General features: G+C 55.9%; 1 long non-coding RNA gene across 1 annotated transcript; it reads left to right on the top strand.

Annotated features, from left to right (window-relative positions):
* Positions 1–9,413: 9,413 nt before the first annotated feature.
* Positions 9,414–11,730, top strand: LOC142923236 (uncharacterized). The gene is made up of 2 exons (XR_012940626.1): positions 9,414–10,901; positions 11,373–11,730. It is a non-coding gene; the product is annotated as an uncharacterized LOC142923236 (long non-coding RNA).
* Positions 11,731–12,622: the final 892 nt, after the last annotated feature.

A 12,622-nucleotide genomic window follows, 5' to 3' on the forward strand; every position in this document is an offset into this window, starting at 1 on the left:
GCTGGTTCGTAAGTGAGGGTGGTGTTCGTAAGTGAGGTGGTGTTCGTAAGTGAGGGTGTTCGTAAGTCGAGTGGAGGGGGCCACGCCTACCTCAATGACGTTGATTCTCAGATCCCACTGTCTCTCATGCAGTAGTCCCCAGGGTCTCTGTGTGGAGAGCGGTGAAGGGGGGGACGGTGGAGAGAGTCACTACAGACTCACATCCTCACCACTAACCCACATCCCAACCAGAAACCCACCATCCTCACCACGAACCCACACACTCGCTAAGAACCCACAACACGGACCCACATTCTCACCACGGACTCACAACTCGAACTCGCATGCTCACCATGAACCCTCACTACGAATTCGCCACAGGGATACACATCCTTACTAAGAAACTACATCTTCACGACGATCCCACATCCTCACCATGGACCCACATCCTCACCAAGAACCCACGACACGGACCCACATCCTCACCAAGAACCCACGACACGGACCCACATCCTCACCAAGAACCCACGACACGGACCCACATCCTCACCAAGAACCCACAACACGGACCCACATCCTCACCAAGAACCCACAACACGGACCCACATCCTCACCAAGAACCCTCAATACGGACCCACATCCTCACCAAGAACCCACATCCTCACCAAAAACCCACAATATGGACCCACACACTCGCCACGAACCCACACAACTCACCTCGTCAAGATTTTTTATCGAATGGCTTCTGCAGAAGATGCTCGAAAGACGAAGATGAAGCAGCTGGAAGATTAAGAAGCAGCCTCCTTCGCACCCGTCTTGAACTCTGAGGAAGCACGTGGTGAAGTGACGTCACCAGTGACGTAACAACGTGAGCGATGTGACCACGCCTCCTGCAACCACGCCCCATTGAGTGACGTAACACGATGCGACCACGCCCACCCCTGAGCTCTTCCTCTGGGCCCTTGACCCCCATCCCACGCTTCAACTTTCGCTTCCGGGTCGGGGCTAGTGGAGGCGGCGGCGGGAAAATCTGAGCCCTAATGTATTAAAGCTTTCGTGACTGCATAAAATTACTCATTGTTTTTTTCGGTAAAGTCACGTATGTAGAAATACAATAAAATTATATTAAAACAAAAAACAATCACGACGTTTCGATCACAACGCAAGCAATCTTCATCAAGTGTCAAGAACAAATCATGGAGGTAAATACAACAAAAAGATGAGAGACGAGAATTCAACAAACCTGAAAAAACATTACGTGAAGCACATCCAGTCAGGCCAACAACACAGACACTTCCTGGCAGACCACGAATTTCAGAAGAGTGTTAAATTTCGTGTTCAACCTTTGGATTGCATATACCAGCATAGATAGAATGAAAAATACGAGGTACACGGTCAGTAGAAATACGTATACAAGTCCACCAAGAGGTAAGGAGGGAGGAAAGACGGACAGGGAGGCAGAGAGAGAGGGGGGGGCGGAGGGATGAACAGAAGCTTAAATAGGAAATACGGTTGGAGGGGGGGAGGCGCCAGAGCGAGAGCGGCAGCTCAAACGTCCATCTTACACATACAAAACGGCAGCTCAAAAAAGGACCACCTCTTGTAAATACAAAACGGCAGCTCAAAAAATGACCACCTCTTGTGAATACAAAACGGCAGCTCAAAAAGGGCACATCTTACACTTAATTACAACGGTAACTTCCCCGTAGAAGTGTGATAATAAAGTAATAAAGCTTTTGTGACTTCATAAAATTACTCATTGTTTTTTTGGGTAAAGTCACGTATGTAGAAATACAATAAAATTATATTAAAACAAAAAACAATCACGACGTTTCGATCACAACGCAGCGATCTTCATCAGGTGTCAAGAACAAATCATGGAGGTAAATACAACAAAAAGATGAGAGACGAGAATTCAACAAACCTGAAAAAACATTACGTGAAGCACATCCAGTCAGGCCAACAACACAGACACTTCCTGGGGGACCACGAATTTCGGAAGAGTGTTAAATTTCGTGTTCAACCTTTGGAGTGCACATACCAGCATAGAATGAAAAATACGAGTTACACGGTCAGTAGAAATACATATACAAGTCTACCAAGAGGTAAGGAGGGAGGAAAGACGGACAGGGAGGCAGAGAGAGGGGGGGGGGGGGAGCCGGAGGGATGAACAGAAGCTTAAATAGGAAATACGGTTGGAGGGGGGGAGGGGCCAGAGCGAGAGCAACAGCTCAAACACGCACATCTTACACATACAAAACGGCAGCTCACGAAATTTAACACTTCTGAAATGTGTGGTGGGTGGGTGGATGAGCGGATGGGTGGATAAGTTGGTGGTTGGGTGAGTGGGTGAGTGTGGGCGGATGGATGAGTGGGTGAGTTGGTAGATGAGTGGGTGGGTGGATGAACGTATGGGTGGATGAGTGGGTGGGTGGGAGGGTGGATGAGCGGATGGGTGGATGAGTGTGTGGGTGGGTGGTTGGGTGAGTGGGTGAGTGTGGGTGGATGGATGAGTGGTTGAGTTGGTAGATGAGTGGGTGGGTGGATGAGTGGATGGGTGGATGAGTGTGTGGTTAGGTGAGTGGGTGAGTGTGGGTGGGTGGCTGAGTGGGTGGCTGAGTGCTCCCCTCTATCGCCCCCCCCCCTCCTCCCGCCAGGTCACCGTGCCCGCCCCCACAAGCCTCGGCAACGGCGCGCGGCGGTGGAGTGGGACAGCGACATGGAGAACACCCCACCGCTGAGGACGCGGGGGGAGGGGCCACCCCCTCCGGCCCCGCTACACTTTCATGAGTCGTGCCACTCATGAAAGTGTAGCGACGACATTGACACACTCCTCCCGATGTGGCGCTTTATTGAAGACCCGTTCACTTGACATCGCGAACATTCCCGTGGCCACCGGTCCCTTCAAACCCACAGCTGACTCCCCCTGTCATTACCTCCCGTGGCCACCGGTCCCTTCGCACTCACAGCTGACTCCCCCTGTCATTACCTCCCGTCGCCACCGGTCTCTTCACACCCACAGCTGACTCCCCCTGTCATTTCCTCCCGTGGCCACCGGTCCCTTCACACTCACAGCTGACTCCCCCTGTCATTACCTCCCGTGGCCACTGGTCCACTCACACTCACAGCTGACTCCCCCTGTCATTTCCTCCTGTGGCCACCGGTCCCTTCACACTCACAGCTGACTCCCCCTGTCATTTCCTCCCGTGGCCACCAGTCCCTTCAAACTCACAGCTGACTCCCCCTGTCATTACCTCCCGTGGCCACCGGTCCCTTCACACTCACAGCTGACTCCCCCTGTCATTACCTCCCGTGGCCACCAGTCCCTTCACACTCACAGCTGACTCCCCCTGTCATTACCTCCCGTGGCCACCGGTCCCTTCACACTCACAGCTGACTCCCCCTGTCATTACCTCCCGTGGCCAGCGGTTCCTTCACTCACAGCTGACTCCCCCTGTCATTACCTCCCGTGGCCACCGGTCCCTTCACACTCACAGCTGACTCCCCCTGTCATTATATCCCGTGGCCACCGGTCCCTTCACACTCACAGCTGACTCCCCCTGTCATTACCTCCCGTGGCCACCGGTCCCTTCACACTCACAGCTGACTCCCCCTGTCATTACCTCCCGTGGCCACCAGTCCCTTCACACTCACAGCTGACTCCCCCTGTCATTACCTCCCGTGGCCACCGGTCCCTTCACTCACAGTTGACTCCCCCTGTCATTACCTCCCGTGGCCACCGGTCCCTTCACACTCGCAGCTGACTCCCCCTGTCATTACCTCCCGTGGCCACCGGTCCCTTCACACCCACAGCTGACTCCCCCTGTCATTACCTCCCGTGGCCACCGGTCCCTTCACACTCACAGCTGACTCCCCCTGTCATTACCTCCCATGGCCACCGGTCCCTTCACACTCACAGCTGACTCCCCCTGTCATTACCGCCTGTGGCCACCGGTCCCTTCACACTCACAGCTGACTCCCCCTGTCATTACCTCCCGTGGCCACCGGTCCCTTCGCACTCACAGCTGACTCCCCCTGTCATTACCTCCCGTGGCCACCGGTCCCTTCACACTCACAGCTGACTCCCCCTGTCATTACCTCCCGTGGCCACCGGTCCCTTCACTCACAGCTGACTCCCCTGTCATTACAAAAGTGTAGAGGTGTTAACTGCGCGCTGTTGCGTAACCTGCGTTGCCACCAGGGCGGTGCAGCATTACCCCTGGGTACAACGGTTGGGGTCAGTCGAGGTGAAACGGATCGTGGCCAGGGTTTTGGGGCGAACCAATCAGACAGTTCCACGTGGGAATGTGTGATTGGTTCTGCCTGGCCACGAAGGGGTATAAGACGGGTGACTCAACGGACCTCGTGAGTTCTCTCCCTGCACGAAGACAGAAGACTGGGCTGAAGCCTAGCTAGGACCCTGGACCAGCCTCCCAGCCCTTCTAAGGGCTAAGGCTCGGCATACCCAGTGGTCAGGACCCACCGGGCCAGCGGTGGGTCAGATAGCCTCCCCTAGGTCCTAGCCGGAGGACTAGGATAGCGGTAGACGTGTGAGTCCCGCCAAGTCCGGAGGTTGTACCTCCTTAGGTATCAAGGAGGTTAGCGGTAGACGTGTGAGTCCCGCCAGGTCCGGAGGCTGTACCTCCCTAGGGTATCGGGTGAGGGGACCGAATATCCCTCTGTGTGTTAAGCGTTGTATAAGGAAATAATACAATAAACAGTGTGCCTCCTAAAGAAGTCTGCTCGTCCTTACAACACTACAACTGGAGTCAGAAGTGGTTGGAAATGGAAACCAGAAGTTCAGCCCACGCGCGGAGCCAGAACGAAGATAACGCTGTCTCACCTCCAAGCACCGCCAGCTCCGCTGAAAACGCTGCCGTGTTGACGGCCGCCCAGCCACCGGTTGAGCAGCCGGTTGCTCCCCCTGCCATGGGGGACGGACTCAGGGCAGCACACGGCCGTCTCGCTCAACTCCTACACGCCGCGGCCTCCATTCTCGAAGAGATCAACTTGGAGGTTGCGGGCGGGCCGAGTCAGCCGCCGGCGGACGTTCCCGCCATCGGCCGGGGCAGACATTTTGATTTTCCCGCCGGGGAACCACGTGATTCCGCCGGAAGTGGAAGCCAGGGGCATCCTGGGAACGCGGGGGACCAATCACAACCCGCAACATCATCAGCACGCGACGCTGCGGATTCAAGTTCCTCAGCGGACGCCGCGTCATCACTGTACCGACACGGTACAGTAGACTCTATCGGCCGGGAAATCGCCGATCTCCGGCTCGAGACGGTACAAGCTGAGGGGGAGACGACGTCCGCCCTCCAACAACGCCTGCCCATCTTCCGAGAATTCACATCTGAAGGGGGCGACTGGGCGGCGTTCCAGCGTCGCTTCCTGAGCCACCAAGAGATGGTGGGCTGGTCGGACGCACAGGCGCTCCGAGCACTACCGGCCACTTTGGATGACGACGCTCTCGCCTCGCTCCTCACCATCCCCAGGCAACAAAGGGCGACTCTTCAATCGGCCCTCCGACGGATGTCCGACGTGTACGGGCCTCCATCCGACGTCCGCAGCCGATTTTACGACAGGCGACGCCGCCCTAAAGAGTCTCCGTTGGCATTCCGGACCGCTCTACTGGCGATGGCAAGAGCGGGTTACCCTCGCATGGACGACGAGGCCATCGATGCCATCGTTCTCCAGAAGATGCTGGAGCTGGCGCGCGAGCTGCGCATCGTCATCCAAGCGGTGGACGACGACAGCATGTGCTCGCTACGAGCCGCTCGGTGCATCCACGCACATCTGCTGCTCCACACGGAATCGACCATCGCCGCCTCGGCTTCGACGTCGGAGCCTGCCAGCAGGGACGCCGAGTTCTCCCCCGACCGGGCCTTCATGGCGACCAGGTCAACGGGCCGGCGATCGTCCGACCACGCTGGTCGCCGCAACGACCAGCAGCGGGGACGGCCTGCTCCACGCGGCGACTTGACATGCTTCAACTGTGGCCGACGAGGCCACATCTCCTCTGACTGCCGTGCGCCTCGACGACGCCCCTCCGCATCCCGGGGCCAGGACTACAGGACGTCCACGGCATCGCGGCAAAACCAGGCAAGTCGCGACGCCTCTCACGCTCGGCCCTCATTCACACCATACACACTGCAACGCACCATAAGAAGGGCTCGCGATTCGGCGTGTGATGGGGGGTATTCTGGCGTTTGTTCGCGGCCACTCAAACCTGGGCAGTGGTCTGAGTTGGCCCATAGGGTAGTCGCGGCGACGGCAGGTTCGTCCGTGGTTGTCGGATCAATCGAGGGTGTGGAATTTCGCGTGTTGGTCGATACTGGTGCGTCGGCTACGATCATTTCGGATCTGATTTACAATATACTGCCCGTACGATGCCGCCCCTTGGAACGGGTTTCTATCCCGTGTTTCGCCGCTAATGGCAGTTCACTTGGCATTATTGGGCAAATTCGGGCGCAAATTTCGATTGGAGACATTAAATTGGCAGGGCCTATTTTGGTCTCTTCTTCCCTCGCCGTGCCGTGTTTGTTAGGCACTGATTTTCTCGCGAAAATGCCTATTAAGATCCTTGTAGATCAAGGCTGCATCGAACTCCCGTCGGGTCGACGGATGGCGTTCTTGCCCACACCCTCACATCCACGCATGGCTAGTGCCTCGGTGCAGGCGTTTGTTGTGAGCACAGTCCGCATTCCACCAGGGACACAAATGCTCGTGCCCTTGCAACTTAAAAAACCGCTAGCCCCGGAGGCCTCGGCACATGGCATTTTGCTGGGGCCTTCAAACGCAGCTGCTAAGGGGTTAGATTTGGTGGCTGCACAGACCCTCGTAGCAGCCGACAGGGAGCCGTTCTTGCAGGTTTTGAATGTCGGATTGTCCACAACCGTCATTCCGCAAGGAACTGTGCTCGCTCACGCGACCCCGGTGCCGTTGGGGACCGGAGTCGTGGGACACGTGCATGCCACGCCGCAGGTCCTACCTCCTTCCGAATCGGATGAGAGATGGTTGGACGCGCTCTGCAAAGACACGGGTGATCTGTCTCATTCGCAGCGATTTCAATTGCGCGCTCTTCTGCGAGAATTTTCCGATGTCTTTAGTAAATCTAAATTTGATATTGGCTGCACCAAGCTGCTGCGTCACCACATTGATACTGGTGACGCTGCCCCGATTCGACAAAACCCGTTTCGGCTTAGCCCGGCGGAGAAACAGCATGTTAAATCGGCTGTGGATGACATGCTGAAGGCCGATATAATTTCTCCCTCCACTAGTCCCTGGGGTGCTCCAATAGTGCTGGTCAAAAAGCACGATGGCAGTCTCCGTTTTTGCGTTGATTTTCGGCGCCTAAATAAAATCTCGGTAGCGGACGCCTACCCTCTCCCTCGTATGGACGAGTCATTGGATGCCCTGGCAGGGGCGCACTATTTCTCCACCTTGGACCTTCTGTCGGGGTTTTGGCAACTCCCCCTCGACGAATCGTCAAAACCTAAGACTGCTTTTCGGACACCACAGGGCCTTTTCGAGTTTAATAGATTGCCCATGGGTCTCCACTCGGCCCCAGCGACGTTCCAGAGGCTCATGGAGCTGGTCCTCGCTGGGCTCCAGTGGGACTCATGTCTCATTTATCTTGACGATGTCATCGTCTTTAGCCGCACGTTCGGCGAACACATCGAACGGTTGCGTGCTGTCTTCTTGAAAATTCGGGCCGCTAACTTGAAATTCAAGCCGCAGAAGTGTCACCTTCTGCGTGAGTCTGTGCGCTATCTGGGCCACATAGTTAGCCGCTCGGGCATCTCTACCGACCCTGAAAAAACCAAATGTGTTCAACATTGGCCGACCCCTACATCTGCGGGCGATGTTCGTAGTTTTATTGGTTTTGCGTCGTACTACCGGCGGTTTGTTGCTGGCTTCGCGACGATTGCCAAGCCGCTCCACGCCCTTACGTCAAAAGGGGTGGCGTTTCATTGGGGGGACGTAGAACAGGCTGCGTTCGACTCCTTGCGGAACGCGCTCGTGACGGCACCGTCCCTTGCGTACCCCGATTTTTCCGTGCCATTCATGTTGGACACCGACGCTAGCAATACGGGGATTGGGGGTGTTCTGTCCCAAAAAGTTGATGGCATTGAAAGGGTTGTTGCCTATGGTAGCAGAGTCTTGTCTCTTGCTGAACAAAGATACTGTGTGACCAGACGTGAGCTGCTGGCCATTGTTTTTTTTATTCAGCAATACAGGCCGTACCTGTATGGTCAGCATTTTACCGTGCGATCTGATCATTCGGCTTTACAGTACGCTCTGCGGGTTGACCAACCGTCCGGGCAGCTTTCTCGGTGGCTCGAAGTCCTTCAGGACTACGATTTCAATGTCACTTACCGTAGGGGTGCACAACACACGAATGCCGATGCGTTGTCTCGCCTTCCGCCGGCTCAAAAATGTGCGTGTTTTTTGGGCTCGGGCCGTTGTAAGCCGCCACTGCCTGCGCAGGTCGCGCCTCTCACAACGGTGTCAGCCGCACTTCCCGCCGCCTCAGCGCCGATGTTGGATCATGCAGATCCAATGGCCAGTGACGATTTGCTGGGGCTAACTTTGGCCGAATGGGGTCGGCACCAGGGCGAGGACATGTCGTTATTGAGGTTGCGTCGCCACGCGAATAATGCGGTTCCAAGACAGGGCAAATTTAATTCATTTGTCATGAAGCGCGGCTTGTTGATGCATTGGGATGCTGACTCGTGTCAACATAAAATCGTTGTGCCATCCGCCTTGCGATGCAAGGCCGTATGGGCGGCGCATGAGCGTTTATTGCACCTGGGTGTTCATAAGACCATTGGGTTGTTGCGGTTGCAATTTTTCTGGCCGGGCATGCTGCGCGACGTCACTGACATTTTGCTGGGATGCACCCATTGTGCGCAACGTAAACCGCCGGCTAAACCGGCATGCCCACCCCTGCAACCCATTTCGGTCTCTCGTATAAATGAGTTGGTGGCTCTCGATATTTTGGGCCCTTTTCCTACTACGCCACGGGGTAATAAGTACCTTCTGGTTGGGGTAGAGTATTTTACACGGTGGCCTATGGCCTGGGCCCTCCCCAACCAGTCGGCGGCGGCCGTTGTGGACGCCTTTGTTCAAGGCTACGTCCTGGACAAGGGCGCACCAGAACGGTTGCTGACCGATCAGGGAAGAAATTTTTCAGGAGCCTTGCTGACTGATGTGTGCCGCCTGTTGGGCACTAAGAAAGTGCGCACTTCGCCCTACCATCCCCAGACCGACGGCATGGTGGAGCGCCTTCATAGAACTCTCACTGCTATGTTATGCCATCAGGTCGATGAATCCCACCTCGATTGGGACTTGCAGGTTCCGGGGGTCCTCGCCGCATACCGTATGGCACCTCACGCGGCGACGGGATTTTCCCCGTTCTTTCTAATGTACGGCAGGGATGCCTTTCCTCCCGCCGACGTTCGGCTGGAAATCGAACAGCCACCGCAAAAGTCAAAGCTCGTTGACCACTTGCGATTCAACCTCCGTAAGTTGGCCGAGGCACGGGAGGCCGCCATTGAAAATTCGGCTTCCCGCCAACGGGCGAATTTGCGACTGCGGGACCCTCGGTCGTACACGCATCGGTGGGCACCGGGAGACAGGGCATGGCTCCACTGCCCCCAGGTGCCGGTGTCCACGTCGGCCAAACTCCTCAGACCATGGCGAGGCCCGGTTGAGGTAGTGGAAGTCCTGCGTCCCCAATGTGTTAAAATTAGCTGGGGACGGCGTCGCTGGTGCGTTCACCCCTCTCGGTTAAAACCCTTCGTCACGCCACGCGTCCCTCCACAACACACACGACATGGGGGCCGAGTGTGCGACGCGTCCGACGAGCCGGATGTTGCCCCGTTGGTGCCTAACCCACAGCGCAGGCGTGTCATTCCTCCTGCAGATGACGCGGGAGTGACGGCTCCATGCAGGCCACGTTCGGCCTCAATGGACCGTGGAGCAGCAGGTGTCCCCGTGGAGATGCCTAAAGGCCCACCGGATGCTCTGGCTCATCCTCCTCCTTCCCTTGTGCCGCCGACAAAGCCTGCCATCCCCTACGATGGCCCCGCGAAACGCACGCGCGCGAAATCTCGCCGGTTGTAATAATGTTTTTTTGGCATGTCTAGTGCCTTGTACATACGTTATGTTGTTAAGGGGGGTATTTATAGGGGTTTAATTGTTCTTGTTGTTCGTGAGGCACACTCACAATTCTTCTACCATTGGTAATTTCGGAAGTTTCCCATTGTTGCAGCCGGGACGGCTGGAGCTTCCGAAGGAGGGGGTGATGTAGAGGTGTTAACTGCGTGCTGTTGCGTAACCTGCGTTGCCACCAGGGCGGTGCAGCATTACCCCTGGGTACAACGGTTGGGGTCAGTCGAGGTGAAACGGATCGTGGCCAGGGTTTTGGGGCGAACCAATCAGACAGTTCCACGTGGGAATGTGTGATTGGTTCTGCCTGGCCACGAAGGGGTATAAGACGGGTGACCCAACGGACCTCGTGAGTTCTCTCCCTGCACGAAGACAGAAGACTGGGCTGAAGCCTAGCTAGGACCCTGGACCAGCCTCCCAGCCCTTCTAAGGGCTAAGGCTCGGCATACCCAGTGGTCAGGACCCACCGGGCCAGCGGTGGGTCAGATAGCCTCCCCTAGGTCCTAGCCGGAGGACTAGGATAGCGGTAGACGTGTGAGTCCCGCCAAGTCCGGAGGTTGTACCTCCTTAGGTATCAAGGAGGTTAGCGGTAGACGTGTGAGTCCCGCCAGGTCCGGAGGCTGTACCTCCCTAGGGTATCGGGTGAGGGGACCGAATATCCCTCTGTGTGTTAAGCGTTGTATAAGGAAATAATACAATAAACAGTGTGCCTCCTAAAGAAGTCTGCTCGTCCTTACAACACTACAAAAGTATGGAAAAAGGTGCTTCATACCCTTTCTGGCAATAAAACAGCAGGTGTTCAAACGGCAAATATAAACCGTTTCACTACAAGGAATCAAGTTACTGTCATTAATAAAAATACGGAGCGTGTTTTTGCTTCCATGTCCACCACAAGCGTCGTGCGTGTGGTTAGTCACGATTCCCCTGCAAAAGGGCCTTAGTGCGGAGTCCCGTTGTTTTATTGCCAGGAAGGGGTCAAAAACCTCTCATTTCCTCATACAGCGGTTGGGTTCACAAAGCCCCCGGGTCACGCTGTGTGGTTCCCAATGCCCGGGTTCGTAACGGCCGGGTTCATAGTGGTCGGGTTAATCACGGCCGAGGTTCGTAATGGCCGGGCTCACGGTGGCCGTGTCACGCTGTGTGGTTCATAGCGGCCTCCTACACCGCCACCTCTTCTGCCTCCACCACCACCACCTTCACCTCTTCTCTGTCGCCCACAGCACAACCTCGTTACACGTAGGAGGAGCAGGAAGACCGCAGCAGCGACGACTCAACGGATTCATCGATGCCTCCGCCGCCGCCGCCGCCACCTCCTCGAAGCAAGAACCCCGCTCAGCCAAGACCTGGGCGACGAGGTGGTGGAGGAGGAGGCGGCAAGACGTCGGTCAGCGCCAGGATCGAGCGCAAGTGAAGGAATCCACGGTGGGGGTGGCAGCGTGCCACTGATCTCGTAGTGCCTGGGTTCGAGCCCTGTGTCTGAGTCTCTCTCTCTCCGAGTCTCTCTCAGAGGGGGTGTCGCTTGTTGATCTGTAGCCAAAACGTTTTGTGTTCAAATAAAATCGTCTTTAAACGTATAAACTCATGTTTTTATTTTCTTCTTCAAGCCACCGACGACAATCAACAACGGTAAGCCAAGGGACTGCACAAACAAGACAAAGATCCCCCGTGTAGCCTCTAGCAGGCTGTAGGGCCAAGTGCCGTTAGTAGCAAGTAGCAGCACCTACACACAGAAAAAGATCCCCCATGTAGCCTCTAGCAGGCTGAAGGGACAAGTGCTGTTAGTAGTGAGTAGCAGCACCTACATACAGACAAAGATCCCCCATGTAGCCTCTAGCAGGCTGTAGGGACAAGTGGTGTTAGTAATAGCGAGTAGCAGCAACTACACGCAGACAAAGATCCCCCGTGTAGCCTCTAGCAGGCTGTAGAGGCAAGAGCTATTTGCGAGTAGCAGCACCTATACACGGACAAAGATCCCCCGTGTAGCCTCTAGCAGGCTGTAGGGACAAGTGCTGTTAGTAGTGAGTAGCAGCACCTATACACAGACAAAGATCCCCGGTGTAGCCTCTACACACACAGTGTGCTAACCACTGCACCACTGCTCCCCACACACACACAGTGCGCTAACCACTGCACCACCGCTCCCCACACACAGTGCGCTAACCACTGCACCACCACTGCCCACACACTCACCAGACAGAGACCCACAGACTCAGCACACAGAGACCCACAGACTCACCACACACAGATCCACAGATTCACCACACAGAGACCCACAGACTCACCAGAGACCCACAGACTCACCACACAGAGACCCACAGACTCACCACAGAGAGACCCACAGATTCACCACACAGAGACCCACAGACTCACCAGACAGAGACCCACAGACTCACCACACAGAGACCCACAGACTCACCACACAGAGACCCACAGACTCACCACACAGAGACGCACAGACTCACCACACAGA

The sequence above is a fragment of the Petromyzon marinus genome, unplaced genomic scaffold, assembly GCF_048934315.1.
Source record: "Petromyzon marinus isolate PM22_M1 ecotype Great Lakes invasive population unplaced genomic scaffold, UKy_Petmar_22M1.pri1.0 PM_Scaffold_35, whole genome shotgun sequence".
NCBI lineage: Eukaryota > Metazoa > Chordata > Hyperoartia > Petromyzontiformes > Petromyzontidae > Petromyzon > Petromyzon marinus.